At 40.7% G+C, this 12,596-nt stretch overlaps 1 protein-coding gene across 2 annotated transcripts in view; it reads right to left on the minus strand.

Annotated features, from left to right (window-relative positions):
- Window positions 1-12,596, minus strand: part of Prkce (protein kinase C epsilon) — a 479,841-nt gene that overhangs the window by 178,116 nt on the left and 289,129 nt on the right. The gene's annotated exons all lie outside the window — the stretch shown is intronic.

Below are 12,596 nucleotides of genomic sequence, written 5' to 3' on the forward strand. Positions count from 1 at the left end.
CCAAAGACTTAAAGACTTAAAGTCTTAGCATGACTTTGCACAACTATGGACAACTCGCTCAGTAACTGAGGCTATACTGCTGACCACATGAGTAGTAGAAAGGAATCCATGAAACATTGGAAACAATCAGTTCTCCTTCCAAGGCCAAAAAGAGAAGGACATGGAACACCATGAAAGCAAACAGTCTGTCAAAGATTCAAGACCCACTACCATATTACCTCCACTACCCCTCCACTGTGAGATTTTGCCAAGCCTAAGCACTCCTTTCAAGAACTAATAGATGGTCATGAAAATACCAGTGTCCCTATGCTAAGCCCCAGTGTTATCATACTTGGAAATGAACATTTCCTGTCGTGATTAGGACTGGATGAGGTCATGAGGGTATAATCTCGCCCCGTACTCATCACGGCCCTCAAGTCTCCATAAGAGGAAGACGCATGACTGTGCTTTCTCTTAGGAGCACACATAGAAAGAGAATCTTCACCAGGCCCCCACCATCCTGGTGCCTGAAGCTCAGGCTTCCAGGCTCTTGAATTGTGACGAATGAACAGTGAGTGTACAGTCTGTGGTAACTTATTATGGCTAACTCCATTAAGACAGTGGCAATAGCCAACAAGCTGTAAGTTCCCTCTGGCTGTTACTATGAGTAGTATGTGTAGCAACTCACTGAATATTACCACAATGCTACTTGAAGGGCACTATGATCCATTTTACAAATAGATAAGCTAAGGAATGGAGAGCATAAGTAATGGAGTCTTTTTAACACAACGCTTAAGTGGTAGCACCCAGATGGGAGCACAGAGAGTAAGGAAGCAGCCAGTGTTCCATTCCCTTCTGCTCCGAGGAACAGCTCGAACTCCCTATGAGTCCCAAAGCTCTCAGCCAAATGGATCTCAATATGGGAAGAGTGGTGTTCTCTGCCTGTGGCTTCCCCAAGGACAGAGTGAACAGGCTTGCATAATCCTGATCACTCAGCTTAGAACATACCAGAAAAGCTCCGTGTCTCCTAACACTTCCTGCATGAACCATGCCTGACTTCTTACCCAAATAGTGTGAGCCTCAGGGAAGAAACTAGTTTCCACAACAGTGTCCTTCAGTGGAGGAGCACATGAATGACACACACAGTTGCTTAATCCATGGATACTGGGTTTGCTCAGTAAAGCAAGAAGGGAAAAACCCCAAACTGAAGAAGGTAAAGGTTGATCCTGAGGACCAACCAAAACACCAAGTGTGTACTGAGAGCAGCGGGCTCCAGGTGAAGAGGCGGTTACTTATTGTGCCTTAGTCTTCCAAAACAGCCTTAGATGACCCAGGGAAGGCATTTACTTCCTGGCCTCCAGCCTGTCTGGATTTCCTTTGCCCAACTCCTGTTTTTACAGTGCTAAGGAGGGAATTCAGGGCCTGGTACTTCTTAGACAAGCTTTCTACTGCTGAATTACCTATCCACTCCCTGACAGACATTCAGTTACCGTTTTAACTGGTGGTAGTTGTTTAAAAAAGTATCTGTCATTACTGAAAATTGACCTTCCCTACGATCCTGCCATACCACTTCTGGACATCTACCCTGAACATTATAACCCAAGATATGATAAGGACACCTGCTCGGCTATGTTTATCTCTGCACTATTCTCAATAGCCAGGGGATGGAAACAATCCAGATACCCTACTGCAGATGAATGGATACAGAAAATGTGGTATATATATACAATGGAATTCTACATAGCCAATAGACAAGATAAAATAATGGCATTTGCAGGGAAGTGGATGAATCTAGAGTGAATGATGTTGAGTGAGACAAGTCAAGACCAAAAGAACAAAAGGTGCATGATATCCTTAATATGTGGCAGCTAGATCCAAACAGTACAAGAGAGAGGACTCAATATTTGAATACCCAATGCTATGGACATGGTATGGGAAATAGAAACACAACTACACAGACATAAAAACGTATGACTCTATAGACAAAATGTTTTATTACATAGATTAATATGTATCTATGATATACAAACCCTTAGCCCAATTTTGATTATGTTCTAAAAATTGAGTGCCAGTGATTGTAGATAGATTCCCTTCTTGAATATTTGTTTGTTAAACACATCACTTGAAATATGATGTAAAAATCAATGTTAATAAATTCTTTAATAAAAAAAGTATCTGTCATTGACTACTTTTTGGTTATAGAGAGTGTAACACCTTCCATTTTTGCACAGCCTAGAGGCCTTGTCCACTGGCCTACTTCTCACACCCTAGAATCACAGCAAGCATGATGTTACATACACAATTATTGGTGGTTTGTATGTCCCCCTTCTACTTTTACTATATTTAGAAAGACCCACTTTTACAAGCAATGAAATAAAAATAACTAAAAATTAGATCTATTTAATAGTTATACAGAGCTGATGTACAAAAATTGAATCCACAAATTTCAGTCTGGGGCATTCTAGGTCAAGAGATAGCAGTGCTTTGGTTAGAAGCGTCTTTCCCTTCTTTCTAAAAACTCCACACAGAATATGTTTCTGCAGCAAGTCAGCTCCTAATGCACTTAAAATGCCATCTGATTTACAAATTTACTAGTTGTTTGCATCCTGCAAATCTCTATTTTCGGTTAAAATGGTGCTAAGTCCAATTTAATTTTCTCAAAGGAATTTGGCATAATGCTGAATCGAGTCCTCCCAGAGAGCCTTGTTGCTCAGCTTTTCATAGGAACAACCAGCCATGAAATGTTCTCAATTGTGTTTACACTGATTTAATAGGGCAATGTGGCAACCAATGCATTCAACTGCTTTTATTTGTAATGACAACTTGGAGGGAGGGTGGACACCTGCAGGGTTTGAGGTTGTAAGTGCTGGTTGGGGAGGGCAGTGAGCCAAGGGGGGAGCACACTTCTATAAGAGGGGATCTGAAGGAAACATCCCCAAAGGTTTCTATTACTCCGATTGCACATGCACATTGCCTGTTCAAGTCAGATCTTATGTTCAAGAGAGGGAAACAGAAGCAAAAGAAACAGAAGACACACCTATTGCTCTGAATGAGACCACTGTGGGAAGCTACCTACAGGAAACAGGACTAGACCTCACAGCTGGTGAAGCACCACTGTTCTACATGTTTTGGGAACCTGGGGAGGGCATCCTCAGCCTTGCCCCCCACAGGCAGGGAAGAGTGATGGACAGAGCTGTAAATTGGCATGACCACTGTAGAAAACAGCATGGAGATCCCTCAAAAGATTAAAAGTAGGGGGCCGGGAGTTTGGCCTAGTGGTAGAGTGCTTGCCTAGCATGCACGAAGACCCGGGTTCGATTCCTCGGTACCATATACATAGCAAAAAGCCGGAAGTGGTGCTGAGGCTCAAGTGGTAGAGTGCTAGCCTTGAGAAAGTCCAAGTACAGTGCTCAGGCCCTGAGCTCAAGCCCAGGACTGGCAAAAAAAAAAAAAAGATTAAAAGTAGAACTATAAAATGATCCTTTATCCCCACTTCTGTATATACATCAAAAGAAACCGAGATCAGGATTTTGAAGTTAATATCCACTCCCATGTTTACCACATCATTATTCATGGAAACAAGTCATAGAAACAAATATGTGTTCACAGACGGATAAACTGAGAAGGAGGGATGTAGTACATACATAGAGTTTTATTCAGTCAATAAAGAAGGGATTCTTACCATTTGGGGAAGTATACATGAAGCTAGAGAACATTATGTTAAGTAAAGTATGCCTGTCACAAAACAAATACTACCTGATACTACTTACGTGAGATTCTAAACTAGTTAGATCCATAGAAGCAGGGAGGAGAAAAGTACTTGTCAGAGCTTGGTGGGGAAGGAAGGGCAATCAGGGTGTATTAGTCAGATGGTACCAATCTTCAGTTATGTGAGATGAACAAGCCCTAGAAATCAACAGTACAGTGTAGTCTCTACAGTAAAAAATAATATAAACGTAAATTTTTAGACAGGCTTTTGAGGTTTATGCCTGTAATCCTAGCTATTCAGGAGGCTGAGATCTGAGGATCACAGTTCCAAGCCATCTCTGGTAGAAAAGTCTGTGAGACAATTTTTTTTTTTTTTTTTTTTGCCAGTCCTGGGCTTGAGCTCAGGGCTTGAGCACTGTCCTTGGACTTTCTCAAGGCTAGAGCTCTACCACTTGAGCCTCAGCACCACTTCTGGCTTTTTGCTATGTATGTGGGGTACCGAGGAATCGAACCCGGGTCTTCATGCATGCTAGGCAAGCACTTTAACCACTAGGCCAAACTCCCGGCCCCGTCTGTGAGACTCTTATTTCCAACAAACTATTCCAAAAAAGCCAGAAATGGCGCTGTATCTCAGATGGCAGAGTGCTAGCATTGAGCACAAAGTAGTTCAGGGACAGCACTCAGGCCCTGAGTTCAAGTCCCAGGACTTGAAAAAAAATTTTGAAAATTGCTAAGAGGGTAGATCTTTTATTAAGTCTTCTCATAAAAATAACCTAATTAAATAAAATACAGCTCCTACAATGGGGTTAGTGAGGGGATATGGTGGGATTAATATATCAAGTGATGTGAGAAAACTGTGTGCATATATATATATGCAAATGATCTACTTATGTGTTATGTAACTTTAAAAAAGTAATCCTATTAAAATATTATTATTATTGTTATTATTATTTTGCCAGTCCTAGGACTTGAACTCAGGGCACAGGCACTGTCCCTGAGCTTCTTTTGCTCAAAGCTAGCACTCTGCCACTTGAGCCACAGAACCACTTCTGGCTTTTTCTGTACATGTGGTACTGAGGAATCAAATACAGGGTTTCATGCATGCTAGGCAAGCATTCTACCACTAAGCCACATTCCCAGTCCATGTCATATAACTTACCATATACTATAATATTGCACTGGATATATATATATATAACATGTTTATATATATATATGCATATGTGTGTATAATATGCAGCTTGCTAGACCATCTGAAAGTTGTAAATGTAATGACATTTGATGCTTAAATAATGCAGTCTTTACCTTTGAAAATGAAGATATTCTCCTAGTATGTTCAATATAAGAATCAAGAAATTTAATACCAATGCAACATTATCTAATATGTAGTTAATATTTAAATGCCCCCAAATTATTTTATAGTTCTAAAATTTTTTAATCCAAGACCTAATGAGATCTTGTGTTTTGCATTTGGTTGCCAAGCTTCTCTAGTGTTCTTAGTGTAAAACCATTTCCTTTTCTATTGAGACAATCATAAACAGTAGAGGGTGTTGTCCTACAGAATGTTCCACAACTCAAATTTGTTTATTTCCTGCCAATTGGAGTCAGATTAAATGGGAAGAATATCACATTGATCTGTGTATCAAGGACCTCAAACATATTGATCAAGATTCTGTAAAATGATTAGTGATACAACATTTATAGAAGGAGAAATGCAAAATAGACACTCTTGTTAGAGATTTTTAAAACTGCAAAGCAGAATATCTTTGACGTATTAGTAGAGCAACATACTTGTTTTAAAATGCTGCCCATTATTAACAAAGGTACCAGAAAACTGACTTCTTCATTCATTATTAGAGGACATGACAGTTGGCATACACTTTCAGAAAGCAATATTACATTGCATTGTAAATACTACAGACTGTTACATCTTTTAATCTGGCAGTTCCTTAGGAATTAACTCTACATTAATAATTAAGCAGAAACTAAAAGCTATATAGTTATAACTTCTGTTTCATCAGTTCCCATTTATCTGCTTTAGCTAATGAGGAGAATAGTCTAAAGACATGATTAGAATAATCTAAAGACATGATTATATTACATCTATAGTGATTTAAAATGTGTTAGCAAAATCAGAGCAAAATGAAGAAATGGGGCATAATATTGTAAATGCAAAATTCATGGTAACATTATATAAAATATATCTGAAGCCAGACACTGGAGCTCACACCTGTGATCCTAGTTACTCAGGAGGCTGAGATCTAAGGATCAGGGCTCAAAGCTATCCCTGGCATGAAAGTCTTTGAGACTCTTATTTCCAATTAGCACCCAGAAAACCAGAAGTAGGCACCGTGGCTCAAGTGGCAGAGAACTAGTTTAAGCCCCATGACCAACCAAAGAGAGAGAAAGAGACAGACACAGAGAGAGAGACAAAGACAGAGACAGAAACAGAGACAGAGGCAGAGGCAGAGCCAGACAGAGAGAGAAAAGGGAGGGAGGGAGGGAAGAAGAGAGAGCCCAGGTCCTATGTTCACACACACACACACACACACACACACACACACACACACACAAAATGGTCTGCAAGTTGAAAGCAACATGAAAGAATGATACAACACTATGATAACTGGAGGACAGAATGGCTTATATTATTATTAAATGATCTTTAGTGCTAGGTGCTGGTGGCTCACACCTGCAATCCTAGGTACTCACAAGGATGAGATGTGAGGATCTTGGTTTAAAGCCAGTCTAGGCAGACAGATCTCAGCCTCCTGAGTAACTAGGATTACAGAGGTGAATCACCAGCACACACCCAGTAATCAGGGACTCTTTAAGAACCTCTGGCGTTTGTACTCCTGGATTCTAAAATGTCCTTCCAAGGTATTTTTGGCCAGGAATGCCAAATATGCATCAGCCTCACTAACAGGCAGCCTCTCTGGACGCCACTGTCATTGCTCACTGTTGGATGGGCAGTCACCCATTCTCCATGTTCAGAACACACAGAAGTCTTTGGCATAAGTAGTTGTGCTGTGGGGGTCTCTTCTCTGAACTCCCTATTGTACAGCTTGTATATTTGTTTTTAAGGTAGATTCTCACTATATAAACTGGACTGATCTTATACTCATGATTCTCCTGCCTCCCCTCCCAAGTACTGGGATTACAGGGGTGCATCAGCAGGCCCAGCTTTGAGCTCCTTTGTGTCTTCTTTGTGCAGTATGGTTGACTTATATGTTGAGAGACAGGATGGATTTTTTGCCAGGGAAAAATGTCCTTGCGTAACCATTTACTCTAGGGGCCTTTGTTTTCTTGCCTATGAGGAGGCATTGATGCATAACCAATTCAGCTCCCATAATGGTCTGGGCAGCACTGAACTGTCCTGGAGTGAACACTTGTCAGAGCTTGACCTTGGGAGAGTTTACTTAATTTTTTCTTGTAATAATTCTCTGGTTTTACTCAGTGGGCTTATTTTTTTTTAAAGCAAGCTCTATGTAAGGAAAATAAAACAAAATTAGGTAATGCAAATCAAAGAGATACGCCTTTTATTATTTTTAATTTTTGATAAGAATAACAAGCCATCCTATTTTCAAGTGAAAGGAACATTTCATATCAGGGTGTTTTAAACATTAAATAAATATTTACATGATGCCAAAGAGCGCATCCTACATGTTGTACTCAAACAATACATGTTTTTAAAAAAACTTCTTGGTTCAAAACAGGAAAGAGGAAACGGTGATTAATACTTCAGAGAGATGATCTGGACTATCTGTGTCTTCCTGCAGTCATACAATGCATCAAAGACATTTGAGAGCAGAGGCTTGGGAGCATCTGCATACTCAATTCCGTGGGTAACCTAATCAGAAGAGCACTGTTGGTATTTCAGATTAGCATCTCAAATTTAACATATACCATTTTCTTCTTCCTCTTCTTCCCTTTCTGAGTGGACATAGCTGTGTTTGTAGCTTCTTCTCTCCAGTAATCTAAACGCTGTGGCTAGTTTGTACTCTATTGGGACAAACTAACATGTGAAGACACCAGTCATTGATGAGGCAGGGAAAGCCACACTGGAGTAAACGAGGCATCACACAGTGATTGCTGGACAATGGAAGGTAGGGGTCAGATAAGCGCTGGTCTCACCTGCCTGTGATTGCTGGTGCCAAGTGTTCTGTGGTAAACAAAAAGTGCTAAAGAGAGGGACTTCACTTAAGCAAGCAGTCTGCTAGCCTCCACTCAGTACCTCTCCAAGCTGTTAAGAGATTAGAGGCACAGCAGAGCCTCTGATACCCAGGAAAAGTCACTACTCCCAGGAAATCACAGAATAAAACATCTTCCAGGCAGACCTGTTAAAAACTGAGCCAGGGCTCCCGGGCCTGGGACATGGGCCAAGTGAATACCAGCCAAGGGAGGAGCCTGCTGTGCCAGCAATGTCCAGGATGAATGGCAGGAAATGGAGCTACTGCTGAATTCCTGGGCACTGGAGCATTAGGAAGCTTGTATGCCACAAGGTTAGGTCTTGCCCATCAGAAGTGTTGATCAAATGGGGGATTAACCCTGCCTGTGGATGCAGTACCTGCTTGAGCTAAGCTGGGGTCTGTTTGTTCTCAGGAGTTAGCTGCCAATCAAAGAGGTGAGGTATCAATATAAATTTGACATTTTTCTGCTCTCTCAATTAAATGATAAGCCTTTGCATGTCATCGTCAAAAAAGTTATGGTGTTATTTATTAAGAAGGCCAGGCTCTTCCAACATTGTTTATATTCCAATCATCCCGCCCTGGTAGGCAGAGTTCCCGTAAAGTTGAAGAAGAGTAAGCTAAAAACTATAGTCTTTCCTTCCCAGGTAGCCCCTGGGTAACTTCTGTGTGGCTCCATAGACCTTCTTCAAGTTAAACCTCTACATCATTCTCTGAAATACTACAAAGAGCTTTGCTACGGCAGTTTTGAACTTTCATTAATTTTAAAGTCAATTTTTGTTTTTAAAAAAACATGGTTACTCTTAAAAAGATGTGGACAGGATTCCCAGGAAGCTGATGAGGTAGGGCTGATTAAACTATCTGGAATAAAGGATAAATGTAGAAGGCAACCAAAAAATGGTTAGACAGAGGAAGTGGAGAAATTAAAAATGAAGAGGGGAAAAAAGAAGTCATGATCACTCAGCCATTAAGGCTCGGATGCTAGTTGATTCAATGAACTCCATATCTTTCTGAAAAACAAAAGATTTTGCCTTCTGCAAGACAACCTGCCTTCTCTGGTGTTTTAATGCCTACTGACCAAGAATGCATACACCTCACTTCCAGCCTTTCTCCTGTTAACACAGGCCCACCTCATTTTAGGGCTTTCATTGAGGAAATGTAGCTCCCTAGGGAGGCTTCACAGAGTGAATCAGCTTCAAGATACTACAGACAAAGGGTGAACAAATACATGCAGGAGTGGTACTCACTAACTACTAGGTTGTAAAAGAACCATACAACTTGTTGGTGGGGATGGGTGGGAATAACTGAGAGAAAAGGAAAGAAGAGGAGACACCATCCAAAAGAAATGTTCCCATTACAGTTCATATGTAACTGTAACCCCTTTAAAAATTACAATTAAAATTTTTTAAAGGCTACAGAAGCTGTAATGGCCAGTGGTCTTGTGGGACTTATGGATGTGTTCAGGGAACCATGAAGAAAGTCTTCTCCAGATCAATATTGCCTGGATTCCAAGGCTACAGAGGTTGAAGGTACTGTGTGGATATGCGTGTGTGTGTGTGTGTGTGTGTGTGTGTGTGTGTGTGTGTGTGTGTATAAGTAAACATCATCACTTCCTCACAACACAACAGTTAGTAAAGCCTAAGTAAAATCTTATTATTACTAGGAAATTCGAATTGGGAGGCAGAGCGTCAGTGAGGGAACAGGACAGACAGTGAAGGGGACAGGGCAGGGAGGAAGGGAGAGAGTGAAGCAGAGAGAAAAGGCATGAGGAAGGAGAACTAAAATGAAGTCATCTTTCAAATGATGTTCCTGTGAAAAAAAAAGATGGAGATACCTAAGAAGACTCATTCCTGTATCTTGGAGCTGGCCTGGCCTCTCTGGCTAGCAGTCCATCCCAACCTGTTAAAAGGAGGCTCTTCCAGCTCCTGCTGCTCAGTGCCTAAAGTGGAGCAACCATCTTCCTCTTGCACCAGCAGAAGCTCAGTACTTGTTTTTTTTTTTTTGCCAGTCCTAGGCTTGAGCTCAGGGCCTGAGCACTGTCCTTGGACTTTCTCAAGGCTAGAGCTCTACCTCTTGAGCCTCAGCACTACTTCTGGCTGTTCTCTATGTATATGGTACCAAGGAATCCAACCCGGGTCTTCATGCATACTAGGCAAGCACTCTATCACTAGGCCAAACTCCTGGCCTGGAAGCTCAGTCTTTTTTAAAAGCTTATTTCTCCTTATTTGTGGTGTAAGAGAAGTATGTTCATTGATTTCTAGGTAGAACTTTCCAGAAGTTGACATATCATTAATCAGAACTTCAGGATTACATTAAACCTCTCCTTTGCTGGTCAAGGTACAAAATGGCTCACTACTTACCATACCCAACCTAGTAACTTATTCCTATATATTTATTCAAATGACAAGTTATACTGATGCAAGAATAAGAAGGAAGAAATTATAGAAACAACATGGATGGTTCTCAAATGTACCATCCTAGTGGGGGTGGGGGAGAAGGCAGTGAGAGCCAAAGTCAAAGGGCTACACACAGCCTGTACAACATTGAAAAAACCTTCTGGAAAAGCAAAGTGGTAATAGGTTACTGGGGTAATGAATGGCAAAGGCTTTTTCTATGAAAGGGAAAAGCTAAAGAGAGAATTTGGGTGGACATTCCCTCCTGAGGAATGAATGGTTGGTTAGACTGTGGACTGTGGTAATGGTCACGGTAAAATGAATACATATGTGTCAAAATTTGCAGAGCTGTATGAGAAACAGGGTGTGTAGTACTAGATGTATCCTCAATCATTTTTCAAATACAAGGAATAAATAATGGAGAATGCACTCTAGCCTCAGCCCTAGGTCTCAAGTTACTAATGATCAAAAGAACGGCCTGCAGGACAGCTTAGAATGAACATCTCCCTGAAGCACTAGAATGGCTTGCCTGTGAAGATTCCACAGATCAAACCAGATTGTCATGATGGCCTGATACACCTGCCACACACGCTACAGACCAGCTCACTGTTGTCTAGTTCTAGCTGTGCACTTCCTTCCTACCATGGAGTTACCACCCTCCAGGTGGGGCTCCTTCCCAACCTTCAGTTCATGCAGTCTTCCTTCCTACAAGCAGGGGCTTTCCATTCTCCTACTCCAAATTTTTCCCATTCTTTAATAACTCACTTTTGCATGAAAACTTTCCTTATCTGAGCAGTCCACAGGAATCTCTTTTCTGAGTTATTATGGATATTCATCCATTAAACATTTAATTATACATTTCCCAAGAAGTTGATGTGGTTGGTATTCATATTGTTTTCTCAGATTGCTAGTTACTTTAGAAAAAGAACTGTACAATTTCTTCTCTATCCTTTCCCCTCATCCACACCCCACTCCCCTTATTGCTGGTTCTAATCATTATTAATTGAATGAAAAACCCAAGCACTGTCAATAATAGGTAAGAGAACATTGGGCCTCACTGTCTTTTTTCCCCTTCTATACAATGTGATTAAAATGTCTTTTCACCAAATAAAAGCACTCCCTGGTTCTAAACAATTCAACAGTCTATAAAAGACCCACAATAACACAGTAAGTCATGTACACTTCTTGACATGTAATTGTTTCCAAGTGTAAGATTTCTTTACAGCATATTGAAATGTAAGTTCCCACTCCCTCCTTTGTAAAAAATACTAATCAAACAAATTCTATGTATTTCTTTTTTCTTCTGGAAGTCTATGGCCACATATCTTGAGCTAATGGGCACCTTCAATTCAAGCTTCCTACTTTGTGCATGTTTATGTTTAATTCAAATAGGCTCGTTTAATTAGTCTTTTCATCCTGCAAAACAGAGATCCAAGAACATCAAACTGTGTGAGTGTCCTACTTGAAGTCTCTTGTGGTATTTCATTAGATATCTTTAGTTATCAGGGTATCTTAAAGGATAAATGAGCAATGCAATATTGATAAAGACTTATTTGACAGCAAAGAAATTACCTTTCATCAGAAATGTTCTGCTTGTGAAGTCTTTTTCTTCAGTATTGAGGTTTTGGTGATAAAGAAACCATCACTCTTCATGTGGTCTTGCTACACAGACCCCTTTCAATAATATCATAATGACTTGGGAGTAAATGAGTTTGAGAACTGTTTAGTTCTCTGTCCAGAGCCTCTGGGGGACCCAGAGAAAACCCCCCTCAATGTGGGGAGAAACATCAAAAAGTCCAAAAAGGTTGATTTCATTGTTCAAAGTGATCATTTCACCGATTTCCAGTCCTTGCCTGTTACAGCCAAAATAAGAGTTCAGGTATACAGACAAAGTACACTAGGCATGCAAATATCAATACAACCAAGAGACAATCACAAAGCACCAATTCTGTGCTTCTGCAAACTGAATCCTAAAGGCTGTTTTCATAGAAAACAGACTGCTGAATGCTACCTCAGAATTTCTACTCAGCATGTGTGGGTTAGGGTGTGAGAATCTGCATTTTGATCAAGATTCCAGTGGGTGATGACAGACCAAGAATGAAGTATAAAGAACCACTGCCTTAGGTTGTCTGTAGTCCTCTAGATCACCAGAATGATTGGAGATTTCTGTGCTGCGAGATGAGAGAAACAGTTTTAGAGAGCCACGCTGTCCAGGCTGGTAAGGGTGACCTTGGAAAGAAGGCATTCCGAGGAATTTCTAGAAAGATATCTCCAGGTAGAAAGCAAGGAGTCTCTGATGTTAGCGTCTTACATGCCACTATGGAATGGA

Source organism: Megascapheus bottae, chromosome 7 (assembly GCF_031878675.1).
Source record: "Megascapheus bottae isolate mThoBot1 chromosome 7, mThoBot2.hap1, whole genome shotgun sequence".
Classification (NCBI taxonomy): Eukaryota; Metazoa; Chordata; class Mammalia; order Rodentia; family Geomyidae; genus Megascapheus; species Megascapheus bottae.